Source organism: Electrophorus electricus, chromosome 13 (genome assembly GCF_041902795.1).
Source record: "Electrophorus electricus isolate QZ-2024a chromosome 13, ASM4190279v1, whole genome shotgun sequence".
Lineage (NCBI taxonomy): Eukaryota > Metazoa > Chordata > Actinopteri > Gymnotiformes > Gymnotidae > Electrophorus > Electrophorus electricus.
Window position 1 is genome coordinate 27,171,296 of NC_137509.1, and position 18,603 is coordinate 27,189,898.

The window sequence follows — 18,603 nt, forward strand, 5'->3', positions numbered from 1 at the left end:
ATGTTCAAATTTGAAGTGCAGTGAATAATTAAATCAAACTATCTGTTAGCACCTGGGAATAGCAGATGCTGTAAGTTTTTATTGCATCACTTTAATTTACTCTCCAACTGACATGCTTGAATGTGAAGTGCAGTGATTAATAAAAAAACTGTCTGTTAGTGCCTCTGTATAACAGATGTTGTAAGCTTTTATTGCATCATTTAATTTACTTTCAAGATAACATTCTAGAATGTCAAGTGCAGGGATTAATTAAAAAAATTGTCAGATTGGTCTTTGATCATATTTGCTATGATTAGGCAATTTGAGTAAGTGCTTAAGAGGTACGGCCACACCAGCTTGAGAAAGCCCAATCTCATCTGACTTTGGAAGCTAAGCAAGTTTGGGCCTGGATAGTACTGGGGTGGAACCCTACCTAGGAATAACAGGTGCTGTAAGCTTTTCTTGCATCACTTTAATTTACTTTCAAGCTGACATGCTCAAATGTGAAGTGCAGTGATTAATAAAAAAAAACTATCTGTTAGCACCTGGAAATAGCAGATGCTGCAAGTTTTTTTTTGCATCACTTTCATTTACTCTCTAACTCACATGCCTGAATGTGAAGTGCAGTGATTTATCAAAAAACTATCTGTTAGCACCTTGGACTATGAGATGCTGTAGGCTTCTCTTGCATCACTTTAATTTACTTTCAAGATGACATGCTAGGATGTGAAGTGCAGTGATTAATTAAAAAAACTATCTGTTAGCACCTGGGAATAGCAGATGCTGTAAGTTTTTGTTGCATCACTTTAATTTAATCTGCAACTGACATGCTTGTATGTGAAGTGTACAGATTCAATAGAAATCTTTTAGTACCAGGGAATAGCAGGTGCTGTAAGATTTTATTGCATCCCTTTAATTTATGTTCAAGCTATCATGTTCAAATTTGAAGTGCAGTGAATAATTAAATCAAACTATCTGTTAGCACCTGGGAATAGCAGATGCTGTAAGTTTTTATTGCATCACTTTAATTTACTCTCCAACTGACATGCTTGAATGTGAAGTGCAGTGATTAATAAAAAAACTGTCTGTTAGTGCCTCCATATAACAGATGTTGTAAGCTTTTATTGCATCATTTAATTTACTTTCAAGATAACATTCTAGAATGTCAAGTGCAGGGATTAATTAAAAAAATTGTCAGATTGGTCTTTGATCATATTTGCTATGATTAGGCAATTTGAGTAAGTGCTTAAGGGGTACGGCCACACCAGCTTGAGAACGCCCTATCTCATCTGACCTTGGAAGCCAAGCAAGTTTGGGCCTGGATAGTACTGAGGTGGAACCCTACCTAGGAATACCAGGTGCTGTAAGCTTTTCTTGCATCACTTTAATTTACTTTCAAGCTGACATGCTCAAATGTGAAGTGCAGTGATTAATAAAAAAAAACTATCTGTTAGCACCTGGAAATAGCAGATGCTGCAAGTTTTTTTTTGCATCACTTTCATTTACTCTCCAACTCACATGCCTGAAAGTGAAGTGCAGTGATTCATCAAAAAACTATCAGTTAGCAACTTGGACTACGAGATGCTGTAATCTTCTCTTGCATCACTTTAATTTACTTTGAAGATGACATGCTAGGACGTGAAGTGCAGTGATTAATTAAAAAAATCTATCTGTTAGCACCTGGGAATAGCAGATGCTGTAAGTTTTTGTTGCATCACTTTAATTTAATCTGCAACTGACATGCTTGTATGTGAAGTGTACAGATTCAATAGAAATCTTTTAGTACCAGGGAATAGCAGGTGCTGTAAGATTTTATTGCATCCCTATAATTTATGTTCAAGCTATCATGTTCAAATTTGAAGTGCAGTGAATAATTAAATCAAACTATCTGTTAGCACCTGGGAATAGCAGATGCTGTAAGTTTTTATTGCATCACTTTAATTTACTCTCCAACTGACATGCTTGAATGTGAAGTGCAGTGATTAATAAAAAAACTGTCTGTTAGTGCCTCCGTATAACAGATGTTGTAAGCTTTTATTGCATCATTTAATTTACTTTCAAGATAACATTCTAGAATGTCAAGTGCAGGGATTAATTAAAAAAATTGTCAGATTGGTCTTTGATCATATTTGCTATGATTAGGCAATTTGAGTAAGTGCGTAAGGCGTACGGCCACACCAGCTTGAGAACGCCCAATCTCATCTGACCTTGGAAGCTAAGCAAGTTTGGGCCTGGATAGTACTGAGGTGGAACCCTACCAAGGAATACCAGGTGCTGTAAGCTTTTCTTGCATCACTTTAATTTACTTTCAAGCTGACATGCTCAAATGTGAAGTGCAGTGATTAATAAAAAAAAACTATCTGTTAGCACCTGGAAATAGCAGATGCTGCAAGTTTTTTTTTGCATCACTTTCATTTACTCTCTAACTCACATGCCTGAATGTGAAGTGCAGTGATTCATCAAAAAACTTTCAGTTAGCAACTTGGAGTACGAGATGCTGTAAGCTTCTCTTGCATCACTTTAATTTACTTTGAAGATGACATGCTAGGACGTGAAGTGCAGTGATTAATTAAAAAAATCTATCTGTTAGCACCTGGGAATAGCAGATGCTGTAAGTTTTTGTTGCATCACTTTAATTTAATCTGCAACTGACATGCTTGTATGTGAAGTGTACAGATTAAATAGAAATCTTTTAGTACCAGGGAATAGCAGGTGCTGTAAGATTTTATTGCATCCCTTTAATTTATGTTCAAGCTATCATGTTCAAATTTGAAGTGCAGTGAATAATTAAATCAAACTATCTGTTAGCACCTGGGAATAGCAGATGCTGTAAGTTTTTATTGCATCACTTTAATTTACTCTCCAACTGACATGCTTGAATGTGAAGTGCAGTGATTAATAAAAAAACTGTCTGTTAGTGCCTCCGTATAACAGATGTTGTAAGCTTTTATTGCATCATTTAATTTACTTTCAAGATAACATTCTAGAATGTCAAGTGCAGGGATTAATTAAAAAAATTGTCAGATTGGTCTTTGATCATATTTGCTATGATTAGGCAATTTGAGTAAGTGCGTAAGGCGTACGGCCACACCAGCTTGAGAACGCCCAATCTCATCTGACCTTGGAAGCTAAGCAAGTTTGGGCCTGGATAGTACTGAGGTGGAACCCTACCAAGGAATACCAGGTGCTGTAAGCTTTTCTTGCATCACTTTAATTTACTTTCAAGCTGACATGCTCAAATGTGAAGTGCAGTGATTAATAAAAAAAACTATCTGTTAGCACCTGGAAATAGCAGATGCTGCAAGTTTTTTTTTGCATCACTTTCATTTACTCTCTAACTCACATGCCTGAATGTGAAGTGCAGTGATTCATCAAAAAACTATCTGTTAGCACCTTGGACTACGAGATGCTGTAAGCTTCTCTTGCATCACTTTAATTTACTTTCAAGATGACATGCTAGGACGTGAAGTGCAGTGATTAATTAAAAAAATCTATCTGTTAGCACCTGGGAATAGCAGATGCTGTAAGTTTTTGTTGCATCACTTTAATTTAATCTGCAACTGACATGCTTCTATGTGAAGTGTACAGATTCAATAGAAATCTTTTAGTACCAGGGAATAGCAGGTGCTGTAAGATTTTATTGCATCCCTTTAATTTATGTTCAAGCTATCATGTTCAAATTTGAAGTGCAGTGAATAATTAAATCAAACTATCTGTTAGCACCTGGGAATAGCAGATGCTGTAAGTTTTTATTGCATCACTTTAATTTACTCTCCAACTGACATGCTTGAATGTGAAGTGCAGTGATTAATAAAAAAACTGTCTGTTAGTGCCTCCGTATAACAGATGTTGTAAGCTTTTACTGCATCATTTAATTTACTTTCAAGATAACATTCTAGAATGTCAAGTGCAGGGATTAATTAAAAACATTGTCAGATTGGTCTTTGATCATATTTGCTATGATTAGGCAATTTGAGAAAGTGCGTAAGGCGTACGGCCACACCAGCTTGAGAACGCCCAATCTCATCTGACCTTGGAAGCTAAGCAAGTTTGGGCCTGGATAGTACTGAGGTGGAACCCTACCAAGGAATACCAGGTGCTGTAAGCTTTTCTTGCATCACTTTAATTTACTTTCAAGCTGACATGCTCAAATGTGAAGTGCAGTGATTAATAAAAAAAAACTATCTGTTAGCACCTGGAAATAGCAGATGCTGCAAGTTTTTTTTTGCATCACTTTCATTTACTCTCTAACTCACATGCCTGAATGTGAAGTGCAGTGATTCATCAAAAAACTATCAGTTAGCAACTTGGACTACGAGATGCTGTAAGCTTCTCTTGCATCACTTTAATTTACTTTGAAGATGACATGCTAGGACGTGAAGTGCAGTGATTAATTAAAAAAATCTATCTGTTAGCACCTGGGAATAGCAGATGCTGTAAGTTTTTGTTGCATCACTTTAATTTAATCTGCAACTGACATGCTTGTATGTGAAGTGTACAGATTCAATAGAAATCTTTTAGTACCAGGGAATAGCAGGTGCTGTAAGATTTTATTGCATCCCTTTAATTTATGTTCAAGCTATCATGTTCAAATTTGAAGTGCAGTGAATAATTAAATCAAACTATCTGTTAGCACCTGGGAATAGCAGATGCTGTAAGTTTTTATTGCATCACTTTAATTTACTCTCCAACTGACATGCTTGAATGTGAAGTGCAGTGATTAATAAAAAAACTGTCTGTTAGTGCCTCCGTATAACAGATGTTGTAAGCTTTTATTGCATCATTTAATTTACTTTCAAGATAACATTCTAGAATGTCAAGTGCAGGGATTAATTAAAAACATTGTCAGATTGGTCTTTGATCATATTTGCTATGATTAGGCAATTTGAGTAAGTGCGTAAGGCGTACGGCCACACCAGCTTGAGAACGCCCAATCTCATCTGACCTTGGAAGCTAAGCAAGTTTGGGCCTGGATAGTACTGAGGTGGAACCCTACCAAGGAATACCAGGTGCTGTAAGCTTTTCTTGCATCACTTTAATTTACTTTCAAGCTGACATGCTCAAATGTGAAGTGCAGTGATTAATAAAAAAAACTATCTGTTAGCACCTGGAAATAGCAGATGCTGCAAGTTTTTTTTTGCATCACTTTCATTTACTCTCTAACTCACATGCCTGAATGTGAAGTGCAGTGATTCATCAAAAAACTATCTGTTAGCACCTTGGACTACGAGATGCTGTAAGCTTCTCTTGCATCACTTTAATTTACTTTCAAGATGACATGCTAGGATGTGAAGTGCAGTGATTAATTAAAAAAACTATCTGTTAGCACCTGGGAATAGCAGATGCTGTAAGTTTTTGTTGCATCACTTTAATTTAATCTGCAACTGACATGCTTGTATGTGAAGTGTACAGATTCAATAGAAATCTTTTAGTACCAGGGAATAGCAGGTGCTGTAAGATTTTATTGCATCCCTTTAATTTATGTTCAAGCTATCATGTTCAAATTTGAAGTGCAGTGAATAATTAAATCAAACTATCTGTTAGCACCTGGGAATAGCAGATGCTGTAAGTTTTTATTGCATCAATTTAATTTACTCTCCAACTGACATGCTTGAATGTGAAGTGCAGTGATTAATAAAAAAACTGGCTGTTAGTGCCTCCGTATAACAGATGTTGTAAGCTTTTATTGCATCATTTAATTTACTTTCAAGATAACATTCTAGAATGTCAAGTGCAGGGATTAATTAAAAACATTGTCAGATTGGTCTTTGATCATATTTGCTATGATTAGGCAATTTGAGTAAGTGCGTAAGGCGTACGGCCACACCAGCTTGAGAACGCCCAATCTCATCTGACCTTGGAAGCTAAGCAAGTTTGGGCCTGGATAGTACTGAGGTGGAACCCTACCAAGGAATACCAGGTGCTGTAAGCTTTTCTTGCATCACTTTAATTTACTTTCAAGCTGACATGCTCAAATGTGAAGTGCAGTGATTAATAAAAAAAACTATCTGTTAGCACCTGGAAATAGCAGATGCTGCAAGTTTTTTTTTGCATCACTTTCATTTACTCTCTAACTCACATGCCTGAATGTGAAGTGCAGTGATTCATCAAAAAACTATCTGTTAGCACCTTGGACTACGAGATGCTGTAAGCTTCTCTTGCATCACTTTAATTTACTTTCAAGATGACATGCTAGGATGTGAAGTGCAGTGATTAATTAAAAAAACTATCTGTTAGCACCTGGGAATAGCAGATGCTGTAAGTTTTTGTTGCATCACTTTAATTTAATCTGCAACTGACATGCTTGTATGTGAAGTGTACAGATTCAATAGAAATCTTTTAGTACCAGGGAATAGCAGGTGCTGTAAGATTTTATTGCATCCCTTTAATTTATGTTCAAGCTATCATGTTCAAATTTGAAGTGCAGTGAATAATTAAATCAAACTATCTGTTAGCACCTGGGAATAGCAGATGCTGTAAGTTTTTATTGCATCAATTTAATTTACTCTCCAACTGACATGCTTGAATGTGAAGTGCAGTGATTAATAAAAAAACTGGCTGTTAGTGCCTCCGTATAACAGATGTTGTAAGCTTTTATTGCATCATTTAATTTACTTTCAAGATAACATTCTAGAATGTCAAGTGCAGGGATTAATTAAAAACATTGTCAGATTGGTCTTTGATCATATTTGCTATGATTAGGCAATTTGAGTAAGTGCGTAAGGCGTACGGCCACACCAGCTTGAGAACGCCCAATCTCATCTGACCTTGGAAGCTAAGCAAGTTTGGGCCTGGATAGTACTGAGGTGGAACCCTACCAAGGAATACCAGGTGCTGTAAGCTTTTCTTGCATCACTTTAATTTACTTTCAAGCTGACATGCTCAAATGTGAAGTGCAGTGATTAATAAAAAAAACTATCTGTTAGCACCTGGAAATAGCAGATGCTGCAAGTTTTTTTTTGCATCACTTTCATTTACTCTCTAACTCACATGCCTGAATGTGAAGTGCAGTGATTCATCAAAAAACTATCTGTTAGCACCTTGGACTACGAGATGCTGTAAGCTTCTCTTGCATCACTTTAATTTACTTTCAAGATGACATGCTAGGATGTGAAGTGCAGTGATTAATTAAAAAAACTATCTGTTAGCACCTGGGAATAGCAGATGCTGTAAGTTTTTGTTGCATCACTTTAATTTAATCTGCAACTGACATGCTTGTATGTGAAGTGTACAGATTCAATAGAAATCTTTTAGTACCAGGGAATAGCAGGTGCTGTAAGATTTTATTGCATCCCTTTAATTTATGTTCAAGCTATCATGTTCAAATTTGAAGTGCAGTGAATAATTAAATCAAACTATCTGTTAGCACCTGGGAATAGCAGATGCTGTAAGTTTTTATTGCATCAATTTAATTTACTCTCCAACTGACATGCTTGAATGTGAAGTGCAGTGATTAATAAAAAAACTGGCTGTTAGTGCCTCCGTATAACAGATGTTGTAAGCTTTTATTGCATCATTTAATTTACTTTCAAGATAACATTCTAGAATGTCAAGTGCAGGGATTAATTAAAAACATTGTCAGATTGGTCTTTGATCATATTTGCTATGATTAGGCAATTTGAGTAAGTGCGTAAGGCGTACGGCCACACCAGCTTGAGAATGTCCAATCTCATCTGACCATGGAAGCTAAGCAAGTTTGGGCCTGTATAGTACTGACGTGGAACCCTACCAAGGAATACCAGGTGCTGTAAGCTTTTCTTGCATCACTTTAATTTACTTTCAAGCTGACATGCTCAAATGTGAAGTGCATTAATAAAAAAAAAAACTATCTGTTAGCACCTGGAAATAGCAGATGCTGCAAGTTTTTTTTTGCATCACTTTCATTTACTCTCTAACTCACATGCCTGAATGTGAAGTGCAGTGATTCATCAAAAAACTATCTGTTAGCACCTGGGAATAGCAGATGCTGTAAGTTTTTGTTGCATCACTTTAATTTAATCTGCAACTGACATGCTTGTATGTGAAGTGTACAGATTCAATAGAAATCTTTTAGTACCAGGGAATAGCAGGTGCTGTAAGATTTTATTGCATCCCTATAATTTATGTTCAAGCTATCATGTTCAAATTTGAAGTGCAGTGAATAATTAAATCAAACTATCTGTTAGCACCTGGGAATAGCAGATGCTGTAAGTTTTTATTGCATCACTTTAATTTACTCTCCAACTGACATGCTTGAATGTGAAGTGCAGTGATTAATAAAAAAATTGTCTGTTAGTGCCTCCGTATAACAGATGTTGTAAGCTTTTATTGCATCATTTAATTTACTTTCAAGATAACATTCTAGAATGTCAAGTGCAGGGATTAATTAAAAAAATTGTCAGATTGGTCTTTGATCATATTTGCTATGATTAGGCAATTTGAGTAAGTGCTTAAGGCGTACGGCCACACCAGCTTGAGAACGCCCAATCTCATCTGACCTTGGAAGCTAAGCAAGTTTGGGCCTGGATAGTACTGAGGTGAAACCCTACCTAGAAATACCAGGTGCTGTAAGCTTTTCTTGTATCACTTTAATTTACTTTCAAGCTGACATGCTCAAATGTGAAGTGCAGTGATTAATAAAAAAAACTATCTGTTAGCACCTGGGAATAGCAGATGCTATAAGTTTTTTTTGCATCACTTTCATTCACTCTCCAACTCACATGCTTGAATGTGAAGTGCAGTGATTCCTCAAAAATCTATCTGTTAGCACCTTGGACTACGAAATGCTGTAATCTTCTCTTGCATCACTTTAATTTACTTTCAAGATGACATGCTAGGATGTGAAGTGCAGTGATTAATTAAAAAAACTATCTGTTAGCACCTGGGAATAGCAGATGCTGTAAGTTTTTGTTGCATCACTTTAATTTAATCTGCAACTGACATGCTTGTATGTGAAGTGTACAGATTCAATAGAAATCTTTTAGTACCAGGGAATAGCAGGTGCTGTAAGATTTTATTGCATCCCTTTAATTTATGTTCAAGCTATCATGTTCAAATTTGAAGTGCAGTGAATAATTAAATCAAACTATCTGTTAGCACCTGGGAATAGCAGATGCTGTAAGTTTTTATTGCATCAATTTAATTTACTCTCCAACTGACATGCTTGAATGTGAAGTGCAGTGATTAATAAAAAAACTGTCTGATAGTGCCTCCGTATAACAGATGTTGTAAGTTTTTATTGCATCATTTAATTTACTTTCAAGATAACATTCTAGAATGTCAAGTGCAGGGATTAATTAAAAACATTGTCAGATTGGTCTTTGATCATATTTGCTATGATTAGGCAATTTGAGTAAGTGCTTAAGGCGTACGGCCACACCAGCTTGAGAACGCCCAATCTCATCTGACCTTGGAAGCTAAGCAAGTTTGGGCCTGGATAGTACTGAGGTGGAACCCTACCTAGGAATACCAGGTGCTGTAAGCTTTTCTTGCATTACTTTAATTTACTTTCAAGCTGACATGCTCAAATGTGAAGTGCAGTGATTAATAAAAAAAAACTATCTGTTAGCACCTGGAAATAGCAGATGCTGCAAGTTTTTTTTTGCATCACTTTCATTTACTCTCCAACTCACATGCCTGAAAGTGAAGTGCAGTGATTCATCAAAAAACTATCAGTTAGCAACTTGGACTACGAGATGCTGTAAGCTTCTCTTGCATCACTTTAATTTACTTTGAAGATGACATGCTAGGACGTGAAGTGCAGTGATTAATTAAAAAAATCTATCTGTTAGCACCTGGGAATAGCAGATGCTGTAAGTTTTTGTTGCATCACTTTAATTTAATCTGCAACTGACATGCTTGTATGTAAAGTGTACAGATTAAATAGAAATCTTTTAGTACCAGGGAATAGCAGGTGCTGTAAGATTTTATTGCATCCCTTTAATTTATGTTCAAGCTATCATGTTCAAATTTGAAGTGCAGTGAATAATTAAATCAAACTATCTGTTAGCACCTGGGAATAGCAGATGCTGTAAGTTTTTATTGCATCACTTTAATTTACTCTCCAACTGACATGCTTGAATGTGAAGTGCAGTGATTAATAAAAAAACTGTCTGTTAGTGCCTCCGTATAACAGATGTTGTAAGCTTTTATTGCATCATTTAATTTACTTTCAAGATAACATTCTAGAATGTCAAGTGCAGGGATTAATTAAAAAAATTGTCAGATTGGTCTTTGATCATATTTGCTATGATTAGGCAATTTGAGTAAGTGCGTAAGGCGTACGGCCACACCAGCTTGAGAACGCCCAATCTCATCTGACCTTGGAAGCTAAGCAAGTTTGGGCCTGGATAGTACTGAGGTGGAACCCTACCAAGGAATACCAGGTGCTGTAAGCTTTTCTTGCATCACTTTAATTTACTTTCAAGCTGACATGCTCAAATGTGAAGTGCAGTGATTAATAAAAAAAACTATCTGTTAGCACCTGGAAATAGCAGATGCTGCAAGTTTTTTTTTGCATCACTTTCATTTACTCTCTAACTCACATGCCTGAATGTGAAGTGCAGTGATTCATCAAAAAACTATCTATTAGCACCTTGGACTACGAGATGCTGTAAGCTTCTCTTGCATCACTTTAATTTACTTTCAAGATGACATGCTAGGATGTGAAGTGCAGTGATTAATTAAAAAAACTATCTGTTAGCACCTGGGAATAGCAGATGCTGTAAGTTTTTGTTGCATCACTTTAATTTAATCTGCAACTGACATGCTTGTATGTGAAGTGTACAGATTCAATAGAAATCTTTTAGTACCAGGGAATAGCAGGTGCTGTAAGATTTTATTGCATCCCTTTAATTTATGTTCAAGCTATCATGTTCAAATTTGAAGTGCAGTGAATAATTAAATCAAACTATCTGTTAGCACCTGGGAATAGCAGATGCTGTAAGTTTTTATTGCATCACTTTAATTTACTCTCCAACTGACATGCTTGAATGTGAAGTGCAGTGATTAATAAAAAAACTGTCTGTTAGTGCCTCCGTATAACAGATGTTGTAAGCTTTTATTGCATCATTTAATTTACTTTCAAGATAACATTCTAGAATGTCAAGTGCAGGGATTAATTAAAAACATTGTCAGATTGGTCTTTGATCATATTTGCTATGATTAGGCAATTTGAGTAAGTGCGTAAGGCGTACGGCCACACCAGCTTGAGAATGTCCAATCTCATCTGACCATGGAAGCTAAGCAAGTTTGGGCCTGGATAGTACTGAGGTGGAACCCTACCAAGGAATACCAGGTGCTGTAAGCTTTTCTTGCATCACTTTAATTTACTTTCAAGCTGACATGCTCAAATGTGAAGTGCAGTGATTAATAAAAAAAAACTATCTGTTAGCACCTGGAAATAGCAGATGCTGCAAGTTTTTTTTTGCATCACTTTCATTTACTCTCTAACTCACATGCCTGAATGTGAAGTGCAGTGATTCATCAAAAAACTATCAGTTAGCAACTTGGACTACGAGATGCTGTAAGCTTCTCTTGCATCACTTTAATTTACTTTGAAGATGACATGCTAGGACGTGAAGTGCAGTGATTAATTAAAAAAATCTATCTGTTAGCACCTGGGAATAGCAGATGCTGTAAGTTTTTGTTGCATCACTTTAATTTAATCTGCAACTGACATGCTTGTATGTGAAGTGTACAGATTCAATAGAAATATTTTAGTACCAGGGAATAGCAGGTGCTGTAAGATTTTATTGCATCCCTTTAATTTATGTTCAAGCTATCATGTTCAAATTTGAAGTGCAGTGAATAATTAAATCAAACTATCTGTTAGCACCTGGGAATAGCAGATGCTGTAAGTTTTTATTGCATCACTTTAATTTACTCTCCAACTGACATGCTTGAATGTGAAGTGCAGTGATTAATAAAAAAACTGTCTGTTAGTGCCTCCGTATAACAGATGTTGTAAGCTTTTATTGCATCATTTAATTTACTTTCAAGATAACATTCTAGAATGTCAAGTGCAGGGATTAATTAAAAACATTGTCAGATTGGTCTTTGATCATATTTGCTATGATTAGGCAATTTGAGTAAGTGCGTAAGGCGTACGGCCACACCAGCTTGAGAACGCCCAATCTCATCTGACCTTGGAAGCTAAGCAAGTTTGGGCCTGGATAGTACTGAGGTGGAACCCTACCAAGGAATACCAGGTGCTGTAAGCTTTTCTTGCATCACTTTAATTTACTTTCAAGCTGACATGCTCAAATGTGAAGTGCAGTGATTAATAAAAAAAAACTATCTGTTAGCACCTGGAAATAGCAGATGCTGCAAGTTTTTTTTTGCATCACTTTCATTTACTCTCTAACTCACATGCCTGAATGTGAAGTGCAGTGATTCATCAAAAAACTATCAGTTAGCAACTTGGACTACGAGATGCTGTAAGCTTCTCTTGCATCACTTTAATTTACTTTGAAGATGACATGCTAGGATGTGAAGTGCAGTGATTAATTAAAAAAATCTATCTGTTAGCACCTGGGAATAGCAGATGCTGTAAGTTTTTGTTGCATCACTTTAATTTAATCTGCAACTGACATGCTTGTATGTGAAGTGTACAGATTCAATAGAAATCTTTTAGTACCAGGGAATAGCAGGTGCTGTAAGATTTTATTGCATCCCTTTAATTTATGTTCAAGCTATCATGTTCAAATTTGAAGTGCAGTGAATAATTAAATCAAACTATCTGTTAGCACCTGGGAATAGCAGATGCTGTAAGTTTTTATTGCATCACTTTAATTTACTCTCCAACTGACATGCTTGAATGTGAAGTGCAGTGATTAATAAAAAAACTGTCTGTTAGTGCCTCCGTATAACAGATGTTGTAAGCTTTTATTGCATCATTTAATTTACTTTCAAGATAACATTCTAGAATGTCAAGTGCAGGGATTAATTAAAAACATTGTCAGATTGGTCTTTGATCATATTTGCTATGATTAGGCAATTTGAGAAAGTGCGTAAGGCGTACGGCCACACCAGCTTGAGAACGCCCAATCTCATCTGACCTTGGAAGCTAAGCAAGTTTGGGCCTGGATAGTACTGAGGTGGAACCCTACCAAGGAATACCAGGTGCTGTAAGCTTTTCTTGCATCACTTTAATTTACATTCAAGCTGACATGCTCAAATGTGAAGTGCAGTGATTAATAAAAAAAAACTATCTGTTAGCACCTGGAAATAGCAGATGCTGCAAGTTTTTTTTTGCATCACTTTCATTTACTCTCTAACTCACATGCCTGAATGTGAAGTGCAGTGATTCATCAAAAAACTATCAGTTAGCAACTTGGACTACGAGATGCTGTAAGCTTCTCTTGCATCACTTTAATTTACTTTGAAGATGACATGCTAGGACGTGAAGTGCAGTGATTAATTAAAAAAATCTATCTGTTAGCACCTGGGAATAGCAGATGCTGTAAGTTTTTGTTGCATCACTTTAATTTAATCTGCAACTGACATGCTTGTATGTGAAGTGTACAGATTCAATAGAAATCTTTTAGTACCAGGGAATAGCAGGTGCTGTAAGATTTTATTGCATCCCTTTAATTTATGTTCAAGCTATCATGTTCAAATTTGAAGTGCAGTGAATAATTAAATCAAACTATCTGTTAGCACCTGGGAATAGCAGATGCTGTAAGTTTTTATTGCATCACTTTAATTTACTCTCCAACTGACATGCTTGAATGTGAAGTGCAGTGATTAATAAAAAAACTGTCTGTTAGTGCCTCCGTATAACAGATGTTGTAAGCTTTTATTGCATCATTTAATTTACTTTCAAGATAACATTCTAGAATGTCAAGTGCAGGGATTAATTAAAAACATTGTCAGATTGGTCTTTGATCATATTTGCTATGATTAGGCAATTTGAGTAAGTGCGTAAGGCGTACGGCCACACCAGCTTGAGAACGCCCAATCTCATCTGACCTTGGAAGCTAAGCAAGTTTGGGCCTGGATAGTACTGAGGTGGAACCCTACCAAGGAATACCAGGTGCTGTAAGCTTTTCTTGCATCACTTTAATTTACTTTCAAGCTGACATGCTCAAATGTGAAGTGCAGTGATTAATAAAAAAAACTATCTGTTAGCACCCGGAAATAGCAGATGCTGCAAGTTTTTTTTTGCATCACTTTCATTTACTCTCTAACTCACATGCCTGAATGTGAAGTGCAGTGATTCATCAAAAAACTATCTGTTAGCACCTTGGACTACGAGATGCTGTAAGCTTCTCTTGCATCACTTTAATTTACTTTCAAGATGACATGCTAGGATGTGAAGTGCAGTGATTAATTAAAAAAACTATCTGTTAGCACCTGGGAATAGCAGATGCTGTAAGTTTTTGTTGCATCACTTTAATTTAATCTGCAACTGACATGCTTGTATGTGAAGTGTACAGATTCAATAGAAATCTTTTAGTACCAGGGAATAGCAGGTGCTGTAAGATTTTATTGCATCCCTTTAATTTATGTTCAAGCTATCATGTTCAAATTTGAAGTGCAGTGAATAATTAAATCAAACTATCTGTTAGCACCTGGGAATAGCAGATGCTGTAAGTTTTTATTGCATCACTTTAATTTACTCTCCAACTGACATGCTTGAATGTGAAGTGCAGTGATTAATAAAAAAACTGTCTGTTAGTGCCTCCGTATAACAGATGTTGTAAGCTTTTATTGCATCATTTAATTTACTTTCAAGATAACATTCTAGAATGTCAAGTGCAGGGATTAATTAAAAACATTGTCAGATTGGTCTTTGATCATATTTGCTATGATTAGGCAATTTGAGTAAGTGCGTAAGGCGTACGGCCACACCAGCTTGAGAACGCCCAATCTCATCTGACCTTGGAAGCTAAGCAAGTTTGGGCCTGGATAGTACTGAGGTGGAACCCTACCTAGGAATACCATGTGCTGTAAGCTTTTCTTGCATCACTTTAATTTACTTTCAAGCTGACATTCTCAAATGTGAAGTGCAGTGATTAATAAAAAAAACTATCTGTTAGCACCTGGAAATAGCAGATGCTGCAAGTTTTTTTTTGCATCACTTTCATTTACTCTCTAACTCACATGCCTGAATGTGAAGTGCAGTGATTCATCAAAAAACTATCTGTTAGCACCTTGGACTACGAGATGCTGTAAGCTTCTCTTGCATCACTTTAATTTACTTTCAAGATGACATGCTAGGATGTGAAGTGCAGTGATTAATTAAAAAAACTATCTGTTAGCACCTGGGAATAGCAGATGCTGTAAGTTTTTGTTGCATCACTTTAATTTAATCTGCAACTGACATGCTTGTATGTGAAGTGTACAGATTCAATAGAAATCTTTTAGTACCAGGGAATAGCAGGTGCTGTAAGATTTTATTGCATCCCTTTAATTTATGTTCAAGCTATCATGTTCAAATTTGAAGTGCAGTGAATAATTAAATCAAACTATCTGTTAGCACCTGGGAATAGCAGATGCTGTAAGTTTTTATTGCATCAATTTAATTTACTCTCCAACTGACATGCTTGAATGTGAAGTGCAGTGATTAATAAAAAAACTGTCTGTTAGTGCCTCCGTATAACAGATGTTGTAAGCTTTTATTGCATCATTTAATTTACTTTCAAGATAACATTCTAGAATGTCAAGTGCAGGGATTAATTAAAAACATTGTCAGATTGGTCTTTGATCATATTTGCTATGATTAGGCAATTTGAGTAAGTGCGTAAGGCGTACGGCCACACCAGCTTGAGAATGTCCAATCTCATCTGACCATGGAAGCTAAGCAAGTTTGGGCCTGTATAGTACTGACGTGGAACCCTACCAAGGAATACCAGGTGCTGTAAGCTTTTCTTGCATCACTTTAATTTACTTTCAAGCTGACATGCTCAAATGTGAAGTGCATTAATAAAAAAAAAAACTATCTGTTAGCACCTGGAAATAGCAGATGCTGCAAGTTTTTTTTTGCATCACTTTCATTTACTCTCTAACTCACATGCCTGAATGTGAAGTGCAGTGATTCATCAAAAAACTATCTGTTAGCACCTTGGACTACGAGATGCTGTAAGCTTCTCTTGCATCACTTTAATTTACTTTGAAGATGACATGCTAGGATGTGAAGTGCAGTGATTAATTAAAAAAACTATCTGTTAGCACCTGGGAATAGCAGATGCTGTAAGTTTTTGTTGCATCACTTTACTTTAATCTGCAACTGACAAGCTTGTATGTGAAGTGTACAGATTAAATAGAAATATTTATGTACCAGGGAATAGCAGGTGCTGTAAGATTGTATTGCATCCCTTTAATTTATGTTCAAGCTATCATGTTCAAATTTGAAGTGCAGTGAATAATTAACTCAAACTATCTGTTAGCACCTGGGAATAGCAGATGCTGTAATTTTTTTTTGCATCACTTTCATTTACTCTCCAACTCACATGCCTGAATGTGAAGTGCAGTGATTCATCAAAAAACTGTCTGTTAGTGCCTCCGTATACCAGATGTTGTAAGCTTTTATTGCATCATTTAATTTACATTCAAGATAACATTCTAGAATGTCAAGTGCAGGGATTAATAAAAAAAAATGTCAGATTGGTCTTTGATCATATTTGCTATGATTAGGCAATTTGAGTAAGTGTTTAAGGCTTACGGCCACACCATCTTGAGAATGCCCAATCTCATCTGACCTTGGAAGCTGAGCAAGTTTGGGCCTGGATAGTACTGAGGTGGGACCCTACCTAGGAATACCAGGTGCTGTAAGCTTTTCTTGCATCACTTTAATTTACTTTCAAGCTGACATGCTCAAATGTGAAGTGCAGTGATTAATAAAAAAAACTATCTGTTAGCACCTGGAAATAGCAGATGCTGCAAGTTTTTTTTTGCATCACTTTCATTTACTCTCTAACTCACATGCCTGAATGTGAAGTGCAGTGATTCATCAAAAAACTATCTGTTAGCACCTTGGACTACGAGATGCTGTAAGCTTCTCTTGCATCACTTTAATTTACTTTCAAGATGACATGCTAGGATGTGAAGTGCAGTGATTAATTAAAAAAACTATCTGTTAGCACCTGGGAATAGCAGATGCTGTAAGTTTTTGTTGCATCACTTTAATTTAATCTGCAACTGACATGCTTGTATGTGAAGTGTACAGATTCAATAGAAATCTTTTAGTACCAGGGAATAGCAGGTGCTGTAAGATTTTATTGCATCCCTTTAATTTATGTTCAAGCTATCATGTTCAAATTTGAAGTGCAGTGAATAATTAAATCAAACTATCTGTTAGCACCTGGGAATAGCAGATGCTGTAAGTTTTTATTGCATCAATTTAATTTACTCTCCAACTGACATGCTTGAATGTGAAGTGCAGTGATTAATAAAAAAACTGTCTGTTAGTGCCTCCGTATAACAGATGTTGTAAGCTTTTATTGCATCATTTAATTTACTTTCAAGATAACATTCTAGAATGTCAAGTGCAGGGATTAATTAAAAACATTGTCAGATTGGTCTTTGATCATATTTGCTATGATTAGGCAATTTGAGTAAGTGCGTAAGGCGTACGGCCACACCAGCTTGAGAATGTCCAATCTCATCTGACCATGGAAGCTAAGCAAGTTTGGGCCTGTATAGTACTGACGTGGAACCCTACCAAGGAATACCAGGTGCTGTAAGATTTTCTTGTATCACTTTAATTTACTTTCAAGCTGACATGCTCAAATGTGAAGTGCAGTGATTAATAAAAAAAACTATCTGTTAGCACCTGGGAATAGCAGATGCTATAAGTTTTTTTTGCATCACTTTCATTCACTCTCCAACTCACATGCTTGAATGTGAAGTGCAGTGATTCCTCAAAAATCTATCTGTTAGCACCTTGGACTACGAAATGCTGTAATCTTCTCTTGCATCACTTTAATTTACTTTCAAGATGACATGCTAGGGTGTGAAGTGCAGTGATTAATTAAAAAAACTATCTGTTAGCACCTGGGAATAGCAGATGCTGTAAGTTTTTGTTGCATCACTTTACTTTAATCTGCAACTGACAAGCTTGTATGTGAAGTGTACAGATTCAATAGAAATATTTATGTACCAGGGAATAGCAGGTGCTGTAAGATTGTATTGCATCCCTTTAATTTATGTTCAAGCTATCATGTTCAAATTTGAAGTGCAATGAATAATTAACTCAAACTATCTGTTAGCACCTGGGAATAGCAGATGCTGTAATTTTTTTTTGCATCACTTTCATTTACTCTCCAACTCACATGCCTGAATGTGAAGTGCAGTGATTCATCAAAAAACTGTCTGTTAGTGCCTCCGTATACCAGATGTTGTAAGCTTTTATTGCATCATTTAATTTACATTCAAGATAACATTCTAGAATGTCAAGTGCAGGGATTAATAAAAAAAATTGTCAGATTGGTCTTTGATCATATTTGCTATGATTAGGCAATTTAAGTAAGTGTTTAAGGCTTACCGCCACACCAGCTTGAGAACGCCCAACCTCATCTGACCTTGGAAGCTAAGCAAGTTTGGGCCTGGATAGTACTGAGGTGGGACCCTACCTAGAAATACCAGGTGCTGTAAGTTTTTCTTGCATCACTTTAATTTACTTTCAAGCTGACATGCTCAAAT

The 18,603-nt window shown here is 36.2% G+C and overlaps 18 pseudogenes; all 18 read left to right on the forward strand.

Annotated features, from left to right (window-relative positions):
- Positions 1 to 318: 318 nt before the first annotated feature.
- On the forward strand, positions 319 to 437 carry LOC145646054 (5S ribosomal RNA; annotated as a pseudogene).
- Positions 438 to 1,230: 793 nt separating this feature from the next.
- LOC145644794 (5S ribosomal RNA) lies at positions 1,231 to 1,349 on the forward strand (annotated as a pseudogene).
- Positions 1,350 to 2,143: 794 nt separating this feature from the next.
- Positions 2,144 to 2,262, forward strand: LOC145650256 (5S ribosomal RNA; annotated as a pseudogene).
- A 794-nt stretch (positions 2,263 to 3,056) lies between these two features.
- LOC145650257 (5S ribosomal RNA) lies at positions 3,057 to 3,175 on the forward strand (annotated as a pseudogene).
- A 793-nt stretch (positions 3,176 to 3,968) lies between these two features.
- LOC145650258 (5S ribosomal RNA) lies at positions 3,969 to 4,087 on the forward strand (annotated as a pseudogene).
- A 794-nt stretch (positions 4,088 to 4,881) lies between these two features.
- LOC145650260 (5S ribosomal RNA) lies at positions 4,882 to 5,000 on the forward strand (annotated as a pseudogene).
- A 792-nt stretch (positions 5,001 to 5,792) lies between these two features.
- LOC145650261 (5S ribosomal RNA) lies at positions 5,793 to 5,911 on the forward strand (annotated as a pseudogene).
- Positions 5,912 to 6,703: 792 nt separating this feature from the next.
- LOC145650262 (5S ribosomal RNA) lies at positions 6,704 to 6,822 on the forward strand (annotated as a pseudogene).
- Positions 6,823 to 8,413: 1,591 nt separating this feature from the next.
- On the forward strand, positions 8,414 to 8,532 carry LOC145644576 (5S ribosomal RNA; annotated as a pseudogene).
- A 791-nt stretch (positions 8,533 to 9,323) lies between these two features.
- Positions 9,324 to 9,442, forward strand: LOC145649666 (5S ribosomal RNA; annotated as a pseudogene).
- A 794-nt stretch (positions 9,443 to 10,236) lies between these two features.
- Positions 10,237 to 10,355, forward strand: LOC145650263 (5S ribosomal RNA; annotated as a pseudogene).
- A 792-nt stretch (positions 10,356 to 11,147) lies between these two features.
- Positions 11,148 to 11,266, forward strand: LOC145645596 (5S ribosomal RNA; annotated as a pseudogene).
- Positions 11,267 to 12,060: 794 nt separating this feature from the next.
- Positions 12,061 to 12,179, forward strand: LOC145650264 (5S ribosomal RNA; annotated as a pseudogene).
- Positions 12,180 to 12,973: 794 nt separating this feature from the next.
- Positions 12,974 to 13,092, forward strand: LOC145650266 (5S ribosomal RNA; annotated as a pseudogene).
- Positions 13,093 to 13,886: 794 nt separating this feature from the next.
- Positions 13,887 to 14,005, forward strand: LOC145650267 (5S ribosomal RNA; annotated as a pseudogene).
- Positions 14,006 to 14,797: 792 nt separating this feature from the next.
- On the forward strand, positions 14,798 to 14,916 carry LOC145643585 (5S ribosomal RNA; annotated as a pseudogene).
- Positions 14,917 to 16,618: 1,702 nt separating this feature from the next.
- Positions 16,619 to 16,737, forward strand: LOC145650238 (5S ribosomal RNA; annotated as a pseudogene).
- A 1,702-nt stretch (positions 16,738 to 18,439) lies between these two features.
- LOC145644566 (5S ribosomal RNA) lies at positions 18,440 to 18,558 on the forward strand (annotated as a pseudogene).
- Positions 18,559 to 18,603: the final 45 nt, after the last annotated feature.